The sequence below is a fragment of the Hylaeus anthracinus genome, unplaced genomic scaffold, assembly GCF_026225885.1.
Source record: "Hylaeus anthracinus isolate JK02 unplaced genomic scaffold, UHH_iyHylAnth1.0_haploid 12001, whole genome shotgun sequence".
Classification (NCBI taxonomy): domain Eukaryota; kingdom Metazoa; phylum Arthropoda; class Insecta; order Hymenoptera; family Colletidae; genus Hylaeus; species Hylaeus anthracinus.
In genome coordinates, this window is record NW_026534348.1 from 14,215,779 (window position 1) to 14,239,620 (window position 23,842).

At 37.7% G+C, this 23,842-nt stretch overlaps 1 protein-coding gene across 4 annotated transcripts in view; it reads left to right on the plus strand.

Annotated features, from left to right (window-relative positions):
• LOC128890579 (nucleolysin TIAR) overlaps positions 1-23,842 on the plus strand; it is a 501,564-nt gene that overhangs the window by 178,307 nt on the left and 299,415 nt on the right. The gene's annotated exons all lie outside the window — the stretch shown is intronic.

Below are 23,842 nucleotides of genomic sequence, written 5' to 3' on the forward strand. Positions count from 1 at the left end.
ATAATAAATTTAAATGAAATATTTTACATACATAACACGACGAGCAAAGTTTTTGCAATTTTATAAATTGAAATAGATAGTGCAAGTGCAAGCAGTGTGTTAACGCATTGAGGACGGGCGACGAGATAAAGACAAGGTACCTTGTCTTTAGCAAGCCGAATGTAAGCAAGAAAAAAAAAACAAACCCCGTACGCAATGCGTTAATTATTTAGTCATAGTTTACAGTTGACATATTTTACATATTTTGATTAATCTTCTGAGACAGAACAGTTTCGAATCAAAATTCTTTTCCTTTACGCTAATTACATACGTCGTGGAGATTTAAAACTGTACGAAATAAATTTGCAAGCATTACGTCGTCTCCATCTTCATCGACCTAAGCGGAGCTCGAGCCTTTAATGGAGAGCCTGATAAAAATCGCGTTAAGTTGAAACTGAATTTGCCTCGAGTTAATCAATGACGTAAGAAAAGAAGAGAAGTGTGGGTCGAGATAATAGGCAGTAGTTTTTCATAGCTTCCACATAGATCCTAAAGTATTATGTTAGGTATTTAAATCGTGCTTACACGAGATAATTAATTTAATAGTATATCATGTATTTCATTTTTCTACTAAATATATAATATAGAAAACAAAATTTCAGATATTTCTTTCAACACACCCTATATTACTTCCTGCTCTCTACATTAATTATTTCTTTTTATTAACATTATTATTAGAAGATATTATTGGCTACCTCGGAAATAAAATAAAAGACGGCAAAATGACGAAAGTTTTATAGCTCGTTATCCGTATGATCGTTAAACGTGCACGTTTATCGTATTTCTTTCGGAAGACCGGTACCCACGAATCACATTAAATAGAGGCAGTTTCGCTTATGCATTTCATCTTATTAAAAACTGGCATGGAAAAGGTGTAGCTTACTACAATCGGCACGCACATAAATTCCGTTATGTATGCATACATGTTTGCACAATTGCATAAATTTCCATAGAATGATGTTTGCATAGCTTGACCACTCCACGAAAGGTAAGATAATTTAAAATAACTGGGTTACACCCCTGGGGTACGAACTATATTTACCGTGAAAAATGAATTTCAAACTGCGTATGGACACATTCACACTATGATATTGATACGAGAAACAGTATTTAATGAATGTTATACCGAATACATAGACACGACAATTATTGTAAATAGTTGAATGATTTTTAAAAAAACCTCTTTTACAGATGTGGATAACATTATTATTTATTTTGAAATATTAAATTCTACAGTTCAAATTCTAATCTTTAGTAAATGGTTAATGAATAAATATTTATTCATCTTTTGTAAGTTATTTAATAACATTTTTAGTAAGATAAGAATTTCGTTCATTTTAACCGCTTTGGTAAATTCTATAAATCATGGCTGATCACAATTTACTCATTCTACTTATTAATTTCAATTTTACCTACTTAGTGGATACTTTACCTTGTAGGGATTTGGAAATTATTCATTACAAAATATAGTACAACAAAATAAATTAAAGCAAAAGTTAATTTAATATTACACACTATTAATTAATTGAATATTAATTTTCAAAGAAACCTGCTGTTTGATATTTGATAAAAGCAACAGGACCGTCCAAACGCAATAACGCATTTTTCCTGATACTGCCAACTTTCATAAGAGTTATGCCCGACTAAGGATGGATTAACTAACAGTTTCTACTCCATGGAAATGCGTCAATTAAGCACACCAGTACTTTAAGATTTACCGCACACCTTTAAATAATACATGCTCGCGTAGAGTTCTTTTTTTCTCCATTTAGAGACGTTTATCACGGGACGTAACGCTGGATGTATAGAGGTGCTTGGTTAAAAACGGCACACACTCTGCGATATCACGTGCAACGATTAAAACATTCTCGATAAAGCGGCGTTTAAATGGGAAAATTATACTACTTGGCGGGGTAGCTTGGCCTATATATTGTCGACACATGTAAAAATAGGACGCTGTTTTACGACTACTTCCTTACTCGAAGAAAGTAACCGACGCTCGTCGAAAACGCTTTTATGGTGGCTGTTAACAGAAGCAGAAATATAAATACGTACGCGAGTGGAAATCCGGCGTAACCGAATGATACAACGCATTAGCAAAAAGCTGTGGACAGAGATGAAAGGACCGACGTTCTAGACCTTCTAATGTCAAGCCGCGAGATTGCAAGACCTTCGTCGTTTCCGTCTAAGACGGATTACTGGCTTCCACAGTGATGGTTGTCCAACTTACTAAGGGAAGAGAAATACACGCAACCGCGGATTTGTTCGTGCAACCTTTGACAGCATTAGAGGATGCTGCTACTGATCAGGAATCAGAGAGAATCTAAAAGTGTAGAAAACTCCTAAGGGAATTACGAAACGTGATAAAAGTAAAGTAATTATTCTCTCTGATGTTCTGTGTTACGTTCAAAACTGTTAGCTTTTGATTTTTCACTTGTTCAGAAAAATATTTTGATAATGTTAATATTTTTATTTGACAATGTTTGAAGGTGTTTAATGTAACGTTCTCAAATCCTTCTCCAGTTGAAGGAGTACACGTTTGAATTCGGAAAACGCAACTGGAGAATATGTTACACATTGAAACGTTACAACTGCTCCTGTAGATAAAAAGTCACATGGCGGCCAGGTTCCCTTTTAAAACGAAACGGTGCTCCGTCTATGATCGTAAAATTCGAGTATATCCGGCAAGTGAATTTGCCAAAATAACGTCTCGCAAAGTTAAGAAAGAGATCGAGTATTAACTATGGAAATAGGAGGAGAACGCTATACGCTAGTTCTGACTTGGGCGTATAATAACTCCCTGTTCAAGAACGTATGGAACGGTACACCTCCATGAGTTACCTTAATGTAACTTGTGCAGACTGAAATTGCTTCTGAAAGATGAGTGCCAACTGCCATTAGAAGTTTGATCCGAAACGGTGGGCGGATCTTTCGAACTGTCGTATTATACGTGCTATTACACGCTCTCGGGCTCTTTTAAATGATACGAACTTCTCCGTTGTAATTTTTCGAGACTGCTGCACCGAAAATCTGCCGCAACGCCAAACAGAACCTCTAATACGATGACATTTTTATTCTAATCTATTTCTAGTTAAGTGATTCTCATGCTTGGAATTATTATTGTGTATCAGTTATAACTTGGGAAAGTAGAATACGATAGATCTGTTCTCATTAGAATCTAATAAATAAGAGTTTAAAGTTGTTATTTGTTTTATATATAATTTAATAAATTAGAGAGTGTACAATAATTTCCGGAACATTCTAATAAATCTAAATAGGAATTTTTATTTCGCAAAATATTTATCCAATAGATCAAATGAATTATATAAACTATTATTTTTGTATTCTTCTTACATCTGTTTGAATACAAATTACATAATGTACATAGATATATATGTATTATACATACTGCCAAATATATGATGCAAGATCTTGTAAATAATTATTTATATTAATTTCAAGAAAAGACGTAAACATGAAGTAAGCTAATGAATATTTCAACAAGATTTACTGTACAATAATAAGAGAAATTTTTACGGTACGCAATCCATTTTACTACACAACGTATATCAATTTTGGTAAATATTTCTGCGTCATATTTTATTTCAACTATTCCTTTGTGAAGTAAACACCGTTATCGATTCGATACCAGGAAAAAAACATGAATTCATGTGTATGCAGATTTTTGTTTTTCTGAAACTAAACAAATACTAAATATGAAAAATATTAGGATAAATGTAAAATATTTTTAAAACCTGGAAAATATTACAGGACTTTTGGAAAATGTAGGAAAATATTATTCTCTTTAATATTTTATGTGATAAAGCAAGTATACGGTTACAGATTTCAATTTTGTTCATGTTTAAAAATTGATTAAACGAACACAACGAGTGGATACATAAAATGAATTAACCCATTAGCCGAATACACTTGTATGATTGATTTAAATAATTCTTTGTCGTCTAAATTAATGCGATAAGGGAACTCGATTATCCTCAGTGGTAACGAAGTCTCTCGATTCATTTCTTCCTCCAGTGACTTCCGAACTACTTGAAACTTCGTGTCTACAGGCCATACGGAAGAATAGACTTCCATGTTACTTTTATAGCATATTTAACGAGCCAAAGAAAACCGTGCCACCCTTATTTCCGTGAACTCTTCTTCGATAACTACTCAACGTGCCTGGAATTTGATTACCTTGATTTAGAAACTACAAAGTCGTCGGTTTATTAGCGTCGTTTTTGCGGGACGTCACCGGTCGCAGCTCTTTCATTGGAAATTAATGAGCGATTCGTCGTCAACCCCGTACATCTGTTTTGCTTCTCCCTTGTGAAACGAAATTTAGAGGCCACGACAAAAGTTGCCGGCGCCAATGAATAAAATATACGCTCGACGAACCAGTCCGTACACGAATTGCTGATGAATCAAAATTAAGCAGCTTGCTCCGCCGACCAAGAAAAGAAATAACTGCTACAGCGACGAGAAATTAAGGAAACAGAGGGAAAGGCCTCCCGCAGATTAGACCAGGGGGACGAATAAAATAGTTAAATCGACGATTAGGTTCGGGAACACTGTTTTTCTTCCCTTTGGTCAACGCATACCTATTATACAGGGTGCAACAACCAAATTGTTACACAGCGATAATGCCCAAACTATCGTGGATACAAAAATCTTACAGGAAAAAGTTGGAAGATTCGAGGGGCCCTATCTTATATAACTATTGTTACATTACAAATGATTCATATTAATTATTAACTATTATTATTCGCAACTATTTTACGGATGTTACACGTTCGTGGAATTTTCTTCACCAGTCGCAATTCACTACACTGGTCGGAACTTTCCGCGATAATTTCATTTTCCACGGTCGTTACGAAAGTCGGCTTACCTTAAATTTCCTTTCGAAAGAAAAAACTACGGACGAAGCATACGAAACAAGGAAGAAGACACGGCGGAAAAGCGAGGCATCTCGTCTGCTGATAAAAAAAGCAAACCCAAGAAACCGGAGCCGCGAGGAAGGGGTAGAAAAATGTCCAAAGCGCAAGCAAGATTACACAGGGTATTCGCTTGCCAGCTTGTTTCCTCGCCCGTACCTTACATTATTGACAAGCTTGATTATCTTAAGTATACTTTGCGGTGTCGGGAGCTAAAATCTCACCCCCAGGAGGAAACGGGAGGGTTTGCTCGGAGCTACCAAAGCTGCTAATATATTTATTAAGAACCTCCAGCAGAACCCACCGGTTCCGCACTCACCCCGAATCCTTGCCTTGTCTGGTCCCACCCTCTTCTCCGTGTACTCTTTCTCTTTTTATACATTTAAACCAATTTCGTCCCTTTTTTTCCTGAGAGAGCCATCATCCGCGTAGCGTTACAAATATCGTGAACGTTCGAGCTGCGGTTACCGTTAAACGCACGCGGTATACAACTCGAGTCGCAGATGCACCAAGCCGAAAGGAAAACAATTACGGAAAACAATCTGTCCGCTAACCGTGATCCGGTTTCTTTATCCTCGGCGTCGTCCACTTTCGTAACCATGTGCCGACAATTTTTGCTGGTCAAGCGGATGGAGGGGATCGATTGGTTGCGGGTCATTCGATGCGTCGCAACACAACGGTGTGGTTCACGCGGCGATGGGTGGGAGGGTTGCTCGGATCTAGGGGTAGCAAAGTCTTCGATGGCAGGGAAAAAAACGCGGTGGTATCGTGACCCAAATTGCCTTCGTGCCTAGGCAGGCAGCGTTGCTATAGAGGAATCCACGGGTGAAAGGGGTTGGAAAGTTAGAGGCGAAGAACGATCGTGGACGGCCAAGGGAGCAGGAGAGAACAGGTGAGGAACGAAGTTGGAGAGAGAAGGAGAAAGAGCTTTCCTGAAAGCTTCGGGTAGCTCCGCCCCTTGCCAATGGCAAGGCATAAGGGTTCGTTTGTCCTCCACCGCCCTGGCCAATATCAAGCTCGCCTGGCCGCGCAGCCTCCAAAGTGGACCAATCACTAGACCCGCGGAAAAACGCGCTTCCGCGCTGCCACGCTGCTCGCTAAAAGCTCCGAGTAGCACGCTACGTAAGCGTGCAGGAACATGAGCTTTCGATGGACGGTAGGACGATCTTTGTTTCTGTTGCACGTGCATTCTTTTCTTGTTTCCATTTCCTCATTGATCCAACCTTCCCGCTTGTGTCCGTCTTCCTACCATTTGTTGCGCACTATTCATCACCTCCGGTTTATTCCTGTCTCTTGTTTTCTTTTTCATCGATTGGGAACACGTTGTCCATTATCTTTAGTAATTAATAACAATACAACTGCGTAGAGTATGCTAAGCCTTAAATCGATTATGATTATTGTACGCACTTACGCGTACTTATTTCTAGAGTGCATCGATAATACTGATTAGATGTTGATCGATCACAGACTTTGGGAGAATACTTCAAAGCTTTCAGACAAGTTAAAATTGGATGTAATAACATTTACGATACATTTTTTCTACCAAACTTCCGCGTAGATAGGCACGTACTTCCCTACGCGGAGTGGTTCGATGTAATAATGCATATGACGCCCATAATTCTGTCCTCATGTGCTACGGATGAACGTGTAGAATTTATGAGCAAGAATCTCTCGTAAAGTAGCATAAAATTATCGGAATAGGTGTTCATTGTGATGTATGTGCAAACATCTAGATAGTGTACGTAACTCTAACAAATACAACAATAAATTTCAGTCGCACGAGAAATAGATGAATTAAAAATACAATTATGTTCTAACATCGATCGTCTAAACACCGATAAAAATTTAACAAGATGTCTACTATAAACTGTTTTATTCTTAAATTATTATTGAATAATTCAAAGAATAATTCTACTGCGAGAATTACGAAACTTATGGAATTGCATCTAAAAATGTTTAGTTAATAAATTATGATATCAACTTGTACCTTTTCTTCTAATAAATGGGTGTCATTCATCTATCAAGAATGATGATTTCATTTCATAAAAATATTTAACGTTTTCTAGCCAATTAATAACAACTTCTATTATAAAATTAAGGTCACTCTTTGTGAAACCAGAATCGACTGAGAAATTATTTTTTCATGTTTGAACAAAACAAAATATTTTCGATACGGTGGAACCTCACCTCCACAGGTCAAGTACTTGAAGGAAATAACCGCGCTTCCGGTGCACTTTTGTTCTGTTTGCAAGTCAATTTTCCGTAGCTCTGATTACAGCGCGAAGCATCCAATTTCATGGACGTTATTTATGTTCGTTTCTTTTATGAGTAATTTCATTACCAGAAAACACATTCGTTACACGACGGTAAGCAAACGTTCGCGAACTCTTGCGCAATGTGCGTGTAAATTAACATTTAAATTCTCTCGTCCAGATGATGTACTTTCATCCTGGTAAGACTTTTAATTCTCGAAAAAGAAAAAAAAAAGGAAAAAGCGAAATGTTACTTGTGATCAACTCTAAAAGTTGCAGTATTATGTTCCATTTGTTTCATTGGTCATACTTATTCATATTATGTACATGGTTTACGTAATCATGAAGGTATTGAAAATTATTTTATACTTGTTATTCTAACCTACGAGAGACAATAATTTTCCTTTACATACAGCATTATATTTATAACGTACTATAAATATTTAATAATATGAATACTCTACAACTCAAGAGTAAATATAGTAAAGTAAATCTCGATTAACACTATCCCCGTGTAAATTTGTCGTGTCGCACTTATTCGTATACAAACAAAGTATTAAAGAATATCCTTTCCAAGTAGAAGGAAGGTAACTGGTAAAACGACTAAGAGACCACGATTTTTTATCGTTTGTATCCCTGGAAAAATACCGCAGACATGAAAGCAAATGTCTCAAAAGGAACCGTGTATATTCAATATCTTATTTTTAACGACATTACTCTATTGCACTTTGCCGTCGAAGAAATTACCATTTCAATCCACCTTAACGAAAACGTTTCTCATCGTAACAGCGAGACCGACGTTACCTCTGCGTACATAAATATTCCTACTTTTCTGCGTACCCCTGACATCTGTCGTCCTTGGCTGCGCACCAATTCAATATAAAGGAACGGGGCCGCTGCAAAAAGCTTAAGGATACAAAGACTTGAGTAGCTTCGGGGTTAGAGTGTACGATTTTGCGCGTGTTCTAGACAGCCGACGGTGGAATCAAACGAAAGACAACGGAGGAGAGTTCAAGCAGAAATCGGTGCTTCCTCCGATGCAGCTTTGGTCAAACCATATACAGCCCTGGGAATAGAGATGAGCAAAATTCAAAACTATCTAGAAATTTCCATTAATAAATAACAGATAAACAACATTCAATGCGTTATTTGTTCAATAGGAATTGAATTGTTCAACAAAAATCACCAAAAGAAAGAAACATGGGCTATTAAAGGCGATTACGTTTCAATTGACCATACACTCTACACAGTATAGCTACAGAACAAGGATCCAATCCAGCGTTTCCTAAATATCCAACTCTAACAGGTAACAATTTATTTTCACCTGAAACGAGTTTGACCAAATTAACTGTTGGCCAGCTAGATCGAGGATGTACGAGACTGTGCGTTGGTCTCGACACGATGCTGTTGAATCAGTTCCAGTTGACATTCGACCGCGGTGTATCTCAAAGGAGTATACTCCATGAACATTGGATTCGGTACTGAAAAGGAGAGGGCTCGTATGCGAAGCTTTGTCGAAGACACTAGAATGGAACGGAAAACCAAAGCGAGCAAAGAAGGGGGAGAGAAGAATAGCGAGACAGGCATCTGACACACGATCCTCTTTATTGCAAGAATAATCCGTGGAAATTGATGGTCGGCACTGCTTCATGGGATTCGACGAATCGACAGCTTTTAATCCACGGCCGTTTCGCATACAGTCAGGAGCCGTAACAATGATTGAAACATCATAAACGACATGCGCCATGTACCCGAACTGGAGTTCCATTGGTTGACGAATTTATATGTATTAACGATACTAGCACGACGTGGATTAGAATTTAAAAATTTTCTACGAGTTCGGACGCGCGTATTTGAATAAAGTCGAGCTATTAATCGACAGGATTCGGTTTTTATTTGTATCGTTTTCTGGCAAAGTATTCTGATCGAGATGTAAATTTATGGGGACCTTAAATTCAATTTTTTGTCCCCTGCGGAGCGATCGCAACGTACATACATGCATGCATATGTGCTCGTTCGATCACTTTATCTACTTCGACATGCACTATGCATATGCATATCTGCTAGATTTCAGTTCAAACGTTTCCTAACACTGCTCTGCCTTTATAGTAGTTTGGACCAGCAGTGGGTAGTTAAATAACCAAGAAATTGTGAATTTTACATCCGTACACAGGTGTGATTAGGTACCCAGACTCGATCAGTCTCTTTTTTTACATGATGTGCCTTTACATTTTGAAAAGGACTAGATTAAATACTGGAACGGTGATCAGAAACTATGAATGTTTCAATCGATACTTCTGTTATCAAAATAGAAAGGGTGAGTCTTGAATCCGCGAACAAAATGTAATTTGCATTTGAGTAAAATTTCACTTTAAAAATTCTTTAAACCGGCGTGCTTAACGAACTATTCGTTACGTCCCACTGTTCGCCCTTGTTCGACGGCGCGGCGTAGATATTCGTTCGCGGATCAATGCAAAACGTCATTCAATTTTCGGTGTAAAAGAAATGCCATGTTATCACGATGCACAGTCCATGGGAAAGTATCTGACAACGAGGAGGGTACAAACGAGAAAGTCTTTATGTTTGAGAGAAATCTCTTATTAAAACAGAACAACGGGATAAGGAGGCGAGGCACGCGAAAGGACGATGGCACGAATAAGGTGAATAGGAGGATCGAGGACATAGCCTGGGTGATGCGGAAGTATGACATGTTTTTATCATTTAATTTTGCAGACAAAGACCCTCAGGGTTTTCGTTCGTGGAGGTCAAACCCAAAGGAAGCTGCCGTTCCTTCCTGGGCCATTATCTTCTTCATTTGCCTCTTGTAGTTAAGAAACATCCCGTGGGATTAGAGATAGACTTCTTTTGTTTCGAGTACAAAGGGTACTCTCCAGCGCGAGTTATCGGGCTGTTCTTCCAACCTCTTTGTGCCGGATGCGCTTAATGATTTAGTTGTATTTATCAAATAATTAGTCGTGCGAGTGCTTAAATTTCCAAATGTTGTTCCTTGAATTTCGCAAGCGTGAAACTATGCAATTATATAGAGCTACCAAAAAATAGTGGAACGTACCATATCTCTAAAGTTGTCTGAACAACTCTTGTAGACATAGGAAAGTTATTCAAACAAATTCTTTGTAGATTTTAACGAAAAGTGTCAACATTTGGTCCATACATTAAACCAATCCTATATCACAAGCGTGACACAAACAAACCGATTTGTCTGTCGTCGCGACAGCGCGTGAGCGAGATTTACGACCTCGTAAAATTCTTTTCGAGTTGTGTACGGGTCACCGCAAGCACAACCCGACATTGATAATATTAAGATTGTTTGTAGCATACAACTGAAAAATTACATATCCAGAATGGTCTGATAAACATGTTGCATCTCTCTGTAGGCCCTAGAATAATAGAGTGCACTCTAGACGTTGGTACCACAATTTGCTATAGTAAGTGTCTTCGTCTACTTCAGCGATACAGACGCAACATCGAAACCTATACCTCGTAAGTGGTAAAAATATTAACAATTTGGCAACGATAATGCAACGAACTTGGTACAAAGAATTTTCAATTCCTTCTACACACGGTCAATATCCCATGGAATTCTCCATTTAAACAAAAAGTCACCTCCGTTACACATAATCAAAATGATATTGCGTATTCTCTTGCGCGTTAAACAGCCTTTCAGAAGTACAAAAGGTTACAAGCTTTAATCTATAACCCTATAAAATCTTCCTTCGAGGTACTCGGGTGCCGCTGTCGCTTACGTATATCTACACCACCGGGTTATGCTGAAAGTTTTATGAAAAATGGTAGAGGACCGGAGATTCAGAGGGAATAGTAGAAGGAGATAGACGCAGCGAATGAGAAGAAGGGTGGACCGGTAGCAGCGGAGAAAAGGTGGAAGAGAGATCGGAATAGCCTCCGTTGCTTCTCACGGATTGCCAGAGAGCGAGATTGACGTGAATATCCGCTCTCTGCTCAATAAAACACGCGAAACAAAAAGCCATCGTAAAACATCGGTTTAAACATTCATGCGAGCCTGCCCAGATGCCTCCCTTGCTTTCTTCCCTTCTGCCGCATCTCCTATCCTCTCAGCAGCCCCTGCATCGCGCTTCTATGTTATCTGGGTCCGTAGACTTTGCCATGGAAATTTTTCCTCCGGAAGAATGGTCCGGCCTAGTATACGCGGCGTTCTGGCTACACTTTGTGCCCGGAAACATTGTATGGAAGCATTAAATGGGTATGCTTGTAACCGTGGTACGCGGAAGAGTGTGCGGTGTAGTCTGATTTCGATGCATCAAACTGTTCCAGTTCGTTGTATAAAAGCCACTTTCGATATTTACCTTCGCTGATACCTACCACCGGTAACAGTGGTTCCGCTGAGCCAATTTACGCGTTTGACTAAAATCTGTCGAATACTTTCAGTGACGATCAGAAGAATGAACTTCCAGGCATATTCGTCGACGCATTATTGATGCCTTTCTAAGCCTAATGTTTTGTTTCGTGGATGTGGAAATATATAATAGACACCAGCCAAGATACACGAACAGCACATGGTCACTATACTGTCTATTTTATTAATAGACTTTCCAATTATGGAAATATTAACCAAATAATGATTCTTTATCGCTTGATTTTAAGTTTGATTACGTTCCATGTTTATATAATTCATAGAAAAAATTATTTCGTAATATGGTTTTCATTTTTCATATTTTCTTATTTACTGTTTAAAAGCAGTTAATATTATTTATGAATTGTACAGATTTTGGATTAAAATTTCCACACAAGAATCAATCACTCTACTGACAATAAAAATTTTGGATGATGATTATATTGTCTTCATAATGTCAGAACCATGAATGTGCGAATCGATAAATTCTGGATATTGAAGTTTTGGGATTGCTAAACTGGACAAATAATCCACGTTCATAAATCAAGCTTAGAGTGTTAACACCGGAGCTATCTAACGTACACATTTGTTGTTTTGGTATAAAGTTAGGATCAATATTCAACAGATTAACACACATGTTTATTTCGACAAGTGAATATTTTTATATCCATGGTTCTGATATAAAAGGAACAAATATAAAAATCAACGTGACGATAGAAATCAACCATGTATATGTTTGTTTGAGTACTAAAGTTTAGATGAATTAGTTCAGAGAAATACAAACGATGACTATTACAAATGATGTATTTTTACGTCAGCGAAGGAAGAAATTATTCTAAAAATCGTCAGTAATTCTCGAGATTGTATTCACGTAAACTATACAAACATTCATAGAAATACTAACAGAATTATTTATAGTGTGTGTCTTATATGGAATCGTCGGGTGAGTGGAAAACTAATCTGGACATGGGCAGAAATTGCCAAATGTGCGGAAGGTACTTATTTCTAGAATGTCAAAGCGGGCCCTTAGGGACCGGGCTTCTTGTCTAGAAGACGATCCTCTAAAAGCTCTCCAACCTTCGACGTGGCTCGCAGTTTATTTAATTCTTTACCTAACGTCTTTCGTCTCATGTCGTACTATATTACTTTTCGATTCCAATACATTTATCGAGTCCCATTGTCTTCACGTCTGTGCAAAACGTGCCTCAAATTTATATTTCCTATTTGGAAGATATTGTCCGTAGAACCTTCGGAATACAGTTTTCAAGTGAAGGCTCAATTTTAATCAGGTATGCTGAAAATTTGCATTGAAATAATATTTCAATAAGTTAATTTAAACGAATTTAACCTGTTTCTACAATTTTATGAAAGTTAATTAATTGCGAAATATTCCACACGTCATGCTAGTTAACATATATAAGAAACGGAATATCTGGTTCGAATTATAATATGCAAATGTCCATATTGTAGCGATTATATTTTCAACGAATGAGCTAATATCGAATACTGTTCTGTAAAGCCCCTTTTATGCATGAACGGTGAGTGCCGATATCATTGCAAAAGTTAAGCATGGCGAATATAATATAAACTACATGAATTACGTTTTTATAAAAGAAATTTCGTTTAGATGTTAAACCGTGGGAAAATCGAATGAACTGTGCGGTATCTAGAACAGACCTTTACTTCTTTAATTGAAGCTAAATCGTTGTTAGGGCAGGACATTTCTCATACATCTTCGCAAACACGACGTTTTGAAGCGCATGCGCGATTTGTGGCTCGTAATATATAATATAAAAGAGATTTTCGAGGGTGGAACGCCGAAAACATCCCGACGTTCTCTCTCTGCCTTCGAATTGAAAGAATGTAATTACTAAAAGGATCAAAGTCAGAGGAAGCAACGTCTGTGAGGCGTGCGCGTTGAGTTCGCCCTTCTTGTCGTCGCAGTCATTCCTTTCGTCGTAGTCTTTCGACGCGGAATTTAAATATCGACAGAAGTATTCACCGTTTGACTTCGGTAGCTGTAGCGTTTCGCCACCTTTCGTCCCAGCACTGCCAGTCAAAGAAAACCCGGTGCTCCTTCGTCTTGTCGCGCGAGATGGGGCCGAGTTGAAGGGAAAACACACGGTTGAAGGAAACAAAGGAAGTTATCTGCCGTCAGCGCCCCTTCGTTTTCAGTCCCATCCTTACTGCGAGCGACTGTTACAGTCCTTACCTTCCTGTATGAAAAATGTAGTATTTTATTCGTTAAAAAACCATAATTTTACCATCTGGAACATATTGACATAGTGAGTTTTTATGAATAATCCAATGATGTTTAAGGTTTTATGAAATCACTTAATCCTTTGGAAACTAAATTCCAGATCGTTAGACTTCACTGCGATGCACGACCCGTCCGATGGCATTTCTTTTAAATCAAGGTAATAATAAGCGTTATGGAGAATACACTTTAGAATTAAACCATTCAAGGTGTTTTATTTCCTGACGTAATCAACGCAACAGTCTCATCATGCCCTAGGGATCAGTAGAGAAGACACACGGGTAACTTCAGTGGAGCTTCATATCTCTTAAGTGTGTCGCAATACGGGTATCAACTATCTCGGTTCATAATTACGCAATAAAATGTACTATACTCTCCGATTTGTATTTCATTCACATAATTATGTCATATTAACGATACCTTGGCACCGTGACGCTTCAGTTAAACTCGTATCAATTGCAAAATTTTAATAAATGCAAAACACAACTAGCAAATTAAACTAAATTATCGCAGAATCTAAGAACTTATCTGTAGATTGAATTTATTAGGCTATACTGTAGTTGATTATATTATGGTTACTGCACACCGTAAAAATCAGTTTTCGGTAAAGTGTTGCAATACGTAACAAAGACTGCGCATGATCCTTGAATTTTGAATGTAAACGCTGTGCCCGAACAGCTTTCTCTGATGTTTGATGTGAATTCTGCTTTCAACAGAATTTCTGCTTTTAGTAGATTTACAATTACCATACACAACTGTTTCAGCCGTTTACTTATTTACGTGTTTGCCATAGAGTGCGATTCAATATTTTACGTTCATTATTTTGCAGTAGAAATCCAAAATCGGTTATCATATCTGCGTTCTCGATTATACAGTGAAAGTCACCAATTTATTCAGAAACTGTAACTACGTGTACTTTATTGAATTTTGTTTTTTCTAAAGTGTATGTAAATTGTGTAGAATGACAAATTCTGAAATATTATTTGTATGAAGTAGTAAAATCAATCAGGTACTGAGATGGTGACTTTTAACAAACTCGATTAATTTGATCTAAATAAAAATATATTGTGAAATCCATATTATACCATTGTTCCACATCGACATCTAGATTATCAGGATCAATACATTAATTTTTCGAGAGAAGTGTGTACGCAGTTGCCTGTCTAGATATCTAGATGAGAAAGAAGAGCTTAGCCACGCGTTTAGAATGTTTTGGGAGACGAGCAGCCACTTGAAGGGGAACGCATTCCATGGGGTAGGTGCTTACGAAGAGAGGCTCGTACCAAAAGCATGCCCCAGCTTTCTCGCTTAAGCTCAGCTCCCGAATACGTGCTTTCTGTGAGGAATGCGTGGCGCATCGCTTGTCGTCGCTCTACTGTCTCAACTATGACCAAACTGCGTTTTGCGCGGGTCACCGGCGGTTTAATGCTAAAAATTCATTCGTAGAAGGTACTGTCCCGTATCTGACTTGGATATGTTTACAGTTCGGGCACTTGGCTTTTTGCATATATTTTTGTTAAATTTCGTAGTTACTAATTCACGCGAAAAATGACGAAAAATCTTTGAATTTTGACGAATTAGAGTATCATATATTCAGCCATACGCCGAACCAATTTTTTTTCCAACCATCCATCGCAGCAAAAGATCATCATTTTGAACAGTGTCCGTATCAAATAAGTGATAGCAAAAATGAGCAAATCTCTAAAGGACTTTATTTCTTAGTTTATCATTGCCCTACATGCTTCCAAAGTCTTGACACTAAAACTAGGGACACCCTGTGCATATTTTATATACTTCTCAACGCCCCTTTCTTTCCATTATTTTCTTTCCGTTGTTTCGTGTATTTTCAACTGTAGTGTAACGTATCCGCGGGTGCCAATCGGAAAAGCGATTGAAGAACGATTTACATAAACCAGTTTCTTCACTTGTGATGTACTTTTTAGGTCAACCCCATTTCGACCGCATCATTCTACCTCGAGAATTTTGCCAAATAGAATATTCAAATTTCGCAATTGGTTCTTCTCGCTTCATTCTGCTCCTATCCGCGAATTTTGTTCTTCGTTACACATTTTCATTTTCATTTTCGCTATGCCGCGAAAGGAAAATTTTAATTTCTCGCGTGAAAACTAACCGGTACTGTTCCAGAAAGGGTTCTGCAACAATATGGAATTTTAAATCGCCGCGCAGCTAAATAAATTTTGTATGGAGTAGAAAATGCAACGAAGCTAAGCATATGAAATGGAAGGAGAATAATTATTTCTTTATCCTCCTTTCCTTATCGCCCTTTCCACGAGAACATTGTTTCACCTGGCATATTTTAATTTGGAACTACTCGTTCCCCAGAATCGCTGACATAGACAGACGTTCAATGCGCTTACCATAGTCTAACGAAAACGGGGATTTACGGGGATCGATGTTTTATTATTAAAGAAATGGTCGATACGAGACACATGGGATGCATATCTCGTGGCGATCGAGCTTGTGTGTTGGTCACAAATTGCTCTCGAGCCTCAAAGAGGATTTTCCTCCCAGGAAGGGAAACAGTAACCTCTACTTTTCAAATTTTAGTGTTTTCCTTCCATTTACGGCGAAATATAACATTTGTCTCGTTTTAAAATGGAAATATCATGTTTCGGTTGCGTCAGAAAACAAAAAACGTTGTAGCATCTTCAAACGGAAACGCTAATAACAACTAATCCTTTGCATTCAGTACACGGCGTGTCTGGTTTAAGCTCATAGAAATCTGAATTATGATGAATTTACCGTACCACCTAGCGGAGTGTTGGCGGAGCCATTTGACTGGTGGGTTTAGCGTTGAGAAATGACACGAATCTTATCGACCACGGTATAAACTGTAGTCGATTTTTCAGTTTGTTTGCATTTCCTAGTCCTAGCAATAAGTGTCCCTGCGCAAACAGATTAACGAATATTAGTGAAAACTGCCAAATCCTTTCGACAGCATTGCGTATAATAGCGGCTTACCGCGTTACCAACGCTATTGACGTAGCTTTTCCACGTTCTGGTGCACACAGAGTACAGAAGGGGGCTATATTTTGAGTGCTCTATTAACCATTATATCAACGCATTCGTCGACAAGCATTTAAAGTACCATTTAAACCCCTACAACGGCAATTACTCGTATAAGTGAATATAAAAACAACCTTTCCCGTATTTGGTATAGTAATATCGTTTTCATCGAAACTGCAATTTTCGTGTGCAGTAACGAACATGTTGCTGCTGATCAAGGAGCATTTAATCTATCATTAGTTGCAAGCATAAATCCACAACGCAGACGATTTTTGCAAAATTACAGAATTCAAACGCAGTAATTATTATCGTTGCCATTATTTTCAAGAAACTTTATGAAACGTTAATAAATATACAAAAAGGTAAAAGTAACCGGAAATATATTTTTCAAAGCTTAGAAATGTGTATTCTATGGGCTTTCGAGGTAGTTTTCATGTAAATCAATGCGGTTGCCCCAACGTTTTCTCCACTGCTGGAGACAGTTCTTGGACTGTTAAACGGGAATACCGTTTATGGCCTCCAGCAATGTTTCTTTCACTTTGTCCACATCAACAAATCGCTTCCCTTTCGTGATTCTCTTCTGTCGTGGTAATAAAAAAATAATATCGAGTAGAGAGGGCGGGGAACAAACGGCATTGTGTTTTATGTTGCAAAACTGTTGAATACACAAAGCCATGTGGAAAAGCAAAAATTTTTTACCGCAAGGCTGACAAGGCCTTGTCTGTCTAACAGTTTTTTAGTGAAAAACAACATGGCGCTTGACCCCGCCACTTCTAACCAAACAATCTTGTTCTTTTCTAACTCTTTGCAAATGTGTGGAATCATGAAACGGAAACGATTTGTTGCTACGAACACAGAGAAAGTGAAATCGCCGAATGTTATAAAAAGTATTCCTTTGAAAAGTTTGAGAACTGTCTCCAGCAGTAACTTTACACCAGCGTTATTTTTCAATTATATTATAATAATATCCACATACGAAGTTAACTTTATTCCCAATTGTATTTTTAATTTATGCGTAGAGTATTAATCGAGTAATTGATCAACTTTGTAATGCAACAGTAATGAATACGCAATGAAATACTGCGAAACTGAGGGTATATTCGGATTAACTGCTTTCGTGCTTCTCATAAAAGTGCATAGTAGAAAAACATGAGAAAAAAACGTTGTAGCATCTTCAAACGGAAACGCTAATAACAACTAATCCTTTGCATTCAGTACACGGATCTGTCGCAGTTTTGCGATTATTCAAGAAAGCTTGGATTATAAATGTAATTGTTCCCTTCTTTGATATTTCTGAAGAAGGATTTTAATAGTAGGATATCTGGACAAATGAAACACCTAGTAAGATCATAAATTCAAAGTACAATGCTTATTAAGATATTTGCACAAGATATGGTTGTAATCGACTGGAACATTTTAAATGACAAAAGTTCTGAAGTAAAAATCTCTAGCTTTGAAATATGCTTAAACATCTTTGTTATTTGTTTATTTCTTTAGTAAATTTTTTGAGTTTATCCTAATTCCTTCTAAATTTTGGATTATTTTATTTTCTAGTCAACTTGTTGGAACTAGAAATAAAATTTTGAAGAAACAAATTAAGACTTAAAGATACAAAAATATACTATTATATGCAGAATGGCTCAGCAATCCATGTAATAAAAAATGCATGGTTCGTTTTTGAGAAACAATTGCAAGTGCATATTACACTTACATCCTTGCCCCAAATAAAAATAGCATGGCCTATGAAATTAAATTCTTTTTAGCTCTAATTTTATTTATCTACATTTGGAAGTGACCTACAACTTGTTCCAGTTTCTGAAATCATTCTGTACATATAACAAAAGCCAGCATTTTATGTCTTGTAATTTAAATTAAATACATACAATCTCTCACGTGTATCTGTGAACCACACTAACGCTACCAATGTATACAGTATGTAAATTTTTCTTTGACTTTGTTCAGCTACATGTACAGTAGAACGTGCCAAGATAGAAATTTGTTAAATTTACTTAGTAGCTCGTTTCTGGATTGTCGCTCTCTAATCAAAGAAGTTTATGCAAATTCACTTCATTTCGTTAACTTCTCGCTCAAGTTTTGATTTCAGAAACCTTCCCTACGGCATTCATTCCCGTTTCCATTGCTGTACGAATACTGATCGTTCCTAACTGCATTTGCTTAGTCGAATTGTACGAAAATAGCGAAGAAACATTATCGATGGCCTCGAAATTCGAAAGACATAGAAAACGCGGAGCAAATAATTCAGGGTTAGGACGTTGGTCGTCCATTCGAAGTTAGGGTAATTATAATTGTAATTTTGCATTTCTGATTTCTGATCGCTGTTGAACCTAATTAAACCTTCAATGATGACAAACGTATATACTGATATCCGTGTCTCGTAAATGTATAACTGGATACACGTGATACGTGTATCCGTGTATCGCATTGCACGTGTATCCGTGTATCGCATTGCACGTGTATCCATGTATCGCATTGCACGTGTTTTAGGGGAGAGCTCTCATAAATACATAAATGAATAAACGTAGAGTGGAGATGTTTGAAGTAAATTACGGCAACGAAATTAATTAGGAAAACATTACAAGGAAACGTTATTTGCGTCACAGCTGCAACAACAATCTATATTTCTGCTTGGAACATGACCGGTCTCGTTCTATACACTGTGAGGTCTTTCAGTTTCAAGCGCGCGGTAGTCAAAGGGTTTAGCAGAAAGTGAAACTAGCGAAGCATACGCTAGGTTACCTTTCTGCCTTTACCCCGTCATAAATCTTGCACTCAGGTAACCGAAACCGTGCGCCTTGCATCAGTGATCGACCTTTCGCGTTCATCAGTTACCTAGACTATATATAGAACGTAGAATTTCCAAACAATCATTAATGTTCCTCGAAACTTGAACGAAAATTCTAATGGTCCGCGCTATTGAGTCACTAAAAACACGAACCGACTTGGCGAACGTCTTTTGTAGTGTATTATTTTTATACCAAGATTCAGGTTAAACGTAAAGCAAAAGAATAATAAAATACTACCATACTACTTGTATTTTATTAAAAAAAACAAAATTATAAATCTCCTTCTAGAAAACAATTAATTTGATTATTATTCTTAATCACTTGTCCAATGACAACTGCCATTCTTTCTGTTACTAAACATAATAGAATTAAGGAAACAATTTAGTCCAAAGCAACCATTCTTCATCCTATAAAGTTTATTTCATCATTCAACAAAATCTTGTTTTATACGTGAGAATAATTTTATAACTCACAGTATACGAAGGTATGAATGTATTAAACATATGTAATTGCTTCTATCATTTCTTTTCTTCTCCAATAATTTCTATTGCTGCTTGTGCCGAATGAAAGCACTAAAGTACAAAACCTATAAAGGATCGAAACGCCGTATGACGATATTTCGCGAGCGTAAATTCTTCCAGCATGTTGGTATCGAAAATTGCAGAAGTGCATCTCTCCAGCGTTTGGCCCCCTCGATCGACGAGCGAACCATACGATACGCCGTGAATTTCTTTGTCCGAGTGCACGTTGATAAACCGCACGAACCGCGAGGAAAGAACAAATCGAAGCCGCTCTACCGGTCAGGATATATAGGCCCGTTTGGATGGGAATGCGAGTGTGTACGGTAGTAGTAATACATAATAAGATATGAACGTGGGGCGTGCGGCATAATCATATATCATAGCCCAGTGCGGTATGGCGGAGTATTCCTCCGTTCAACGAGGAGCACACACTACTGAAACGGATACAATCACCGTTTCTACCAACTACAGCCCGCGCACGGAAGAACTATCCGCCTTAATGCAGGTTCTCAAACTTGCTAATAGAACAATCCTCCGTGATAGTGTAGGAATTCGCGCGACTTTTCAAGTCTTCGTAATAACATATACAAAACAAGTTTCAACACTTCGCACTCGGCACCATCTCGTTGCGAGAGTGCAGACAGGAACCGTGCCATATTAAATAGTGTAACTATGGAATCGTGTAATTTATTCCAATGATATTCGGTTCATATCGATCTTTAGATATAAAAGGATGTCACAAAAAAATGTAGTGCAAAAAGAGATGCTTCATTGAATTTAAAACAGAAAAACTATACATACGTACACAGTCATACAATAATACGTCCAATCCGTCTTCCTCTCATAACGATTAAAATCATTCAAACTACACGTACATTTAGTTTTTAAATAAATGATTTTCTATTTAACGATACATACCTGGAATCTACATGTAACTATCAATTTTTCTTTAATTCAACTCAATAATTTTCTAGGCCTACAATATTAATTCCTATGGAAATTCCAATTATAAAACACAAAGAATTCAAAGAAACCGAATACCGAACCATCGAGATTAGAATTAATTGTAAAAATAAAAATAAAGAAAAAATTCGTTAAAGTGTACGAAAAGACAAATTGTGGCCATGAAGTGAGCAAATAGAATTCTTTGGTACCCAAGCAATTCTGGTAAAAGGTACGGAAGTGGTTGCTCCCAGAGGAAATTTTCTTTGTTTAGATATGGCAACCAATGTGTTAAAGGTTCTGAGAAGCAATGTAGTATTAACGCCAACTACCTAACTATATTCATTCTTTGACAAAAATCATTTAAACTGCAGTTTTCTGCGCACACGTACGAATTGATATCAGTGTCACAGCGTGCGCGCGCTTACCTGGGATTTCAGTTGAGTTTCTCTAACTTATTGAACAACAACGCAAAGTTGTCCGGTCGCCACCGAAAGGTAAATGGTTTGATCAATGAATAAATAGTAGACTAGAGGAAAAGTTGACATAAAGAAATACTTTCTCTGTGTGCACAGAAGCACGTGGGAAGTTGTGCCGTGGTTGGGCACTGAATCGATTGTAATTCTGCGGAACTATATAGACTGGTTTAAAAATTGACCTACGAACTTTCGGTAGAGACAGAGAAGTGGCGAAAGGAAAAGAAAAGATTAATAAAGTTCTCGAGCTAACCTCTCTACTCACAATCTTTCAAGTTAAATTAGCGCAAGCTTGAAAGTCTGTCAGTTTGAGGAAAAGAAATGCAGTTGAAAACTGGTAATAGATTCTGTTCCCTGATTTCAATTTGCGTTTTTTGAATATGAAAAATTGCTAGCCTTCCATTTATTTAAGTTGTTTTTTTGTTTATTTGCTGACAATGTAATTGAATTTCTACAGTAAACAATTGGTTATTTCTATTTACGTTGAAGGAATATTTCATAAACGTAGAATATGGTATAGTCTAAACTATACTATACTATACCACAATTATATAATCACGTTTATTTGAAATAATCAGATAAAAAATTATTGGTTAAAGGACATTTTGTTTAACACCTTCAGATCTGACTTTTTTTTCAATAGACAAATATTTTCCATAATAATATATATAAGCCATGAGATGTCGTGGGCAAACTATCTCAGCCGTCCAAAAAAATGTAAAACTCATGAAATTTTAAATTTGTATATTGATATATCATTTTGATAGTAGACACTACTCGGTCGCGAGTCCTTTCCTCCTCGGCGATCTTGATGATAATTTATGCACCAATCGTGACGGACGATAGTCGCAGAGGTTAGAAAATACCTAAAATGTATATGGGCGCAGGCCCTTCTCTGGGAATGCAACTGTGGAACGCGTAAATTCCTTACGATACTATTTCCGTGACTTATTACCGCAGCAGGCGAGAAACGTCTGTGGTGCCGCGGCGACTAATGGCGCCATGTGGTTTCAAAATAAGAAGATATAAGTAAGGAAACGTACAAGCAACCCCTGCGCAGGGATGGCTTCAACGGACCGTAATGTCGGACGACAACGGAAGAAGCGGCTTCCCTTCATCATGTGAAAGTCCGAAACGACCTTACGCCATTAAATGTACTTATATAAGATAGTAGCTGGTGGCTGGTCGACCCCGCATCAATCACGATAATAGGACAATAAATTTCTGACCGACAGGCGACCGGCCAGTTAAGGTCAAAAGTGCAGCAGCTTGCAATTTCAGCCCGACTTCCTGCCGATGCCCATGGTCAGTAGCTCTGCCTTCGCGTCTGCAATATGTAATTGGTTCCCCGCAGCCGCTTAAGCCTCGCATTAAAGTGCCATGTCGCGCCTAGGAATTTCTGCATTCGAGTGTAACGCGCTTTACCCAGGTTTGATACTCTGCGGAAAGACCGACATGGACAATGCTTCTAATCGAGCCCTCTGGATATCAAATTATGATCAGATGCCAGAATTACACTTTGCATCACTACGCCATAGATTACAAATCGTAATTGTAGTAAATTTTAATTTAATTGTTTGGCCCAATGGAATCTAGTAGAGGTAAGATGGAATTGTTTAACGAACATGTAAGGTGACGTTCTGTCCTGGATCGAATAGAGATTTCAGTGAATTCCCACAGACGTCTTCGTTAATATTTTGAATTCTGTCTCGCTACTTTTCACTTAAATTGTTAATTTTATCAAAATGTAAAATGAAAAAACGGTTCGAACCGTAAAAATGGTGTCTTCCCTTACGTAACTGAAAATAAAAAATATATGCGTAACTCGTCTCCACTTCCTCCTCGCAGTCGTAAAGCGAGGCAACATATAACTCGGTTGAAAGGTAAAGATTTAATCGCAGTTTCTTTATATCGTATTTTTTTATATCCAGAAAGCAATTATTACAGCCTTAAGTATATAGTTGAATGATTACCAGGGCCCTCTTGTATCTCATCAAGTATCTCTTAATTTCGAAGTAAGAAATCTCTTGTTCATCGAATACGGCGCGCCTCGCGGGACAGCCAGCGTAAATATGACATATGTTAGAGGTGGGCATGACCCGCTCTCGCATTAACTGTTCAAAACTGCCACATATAAACTTTCTGCCCCTCTTGTATAAACTATAAAAGGACGGGCACGGGGCCGAAAGACGACTTCGCA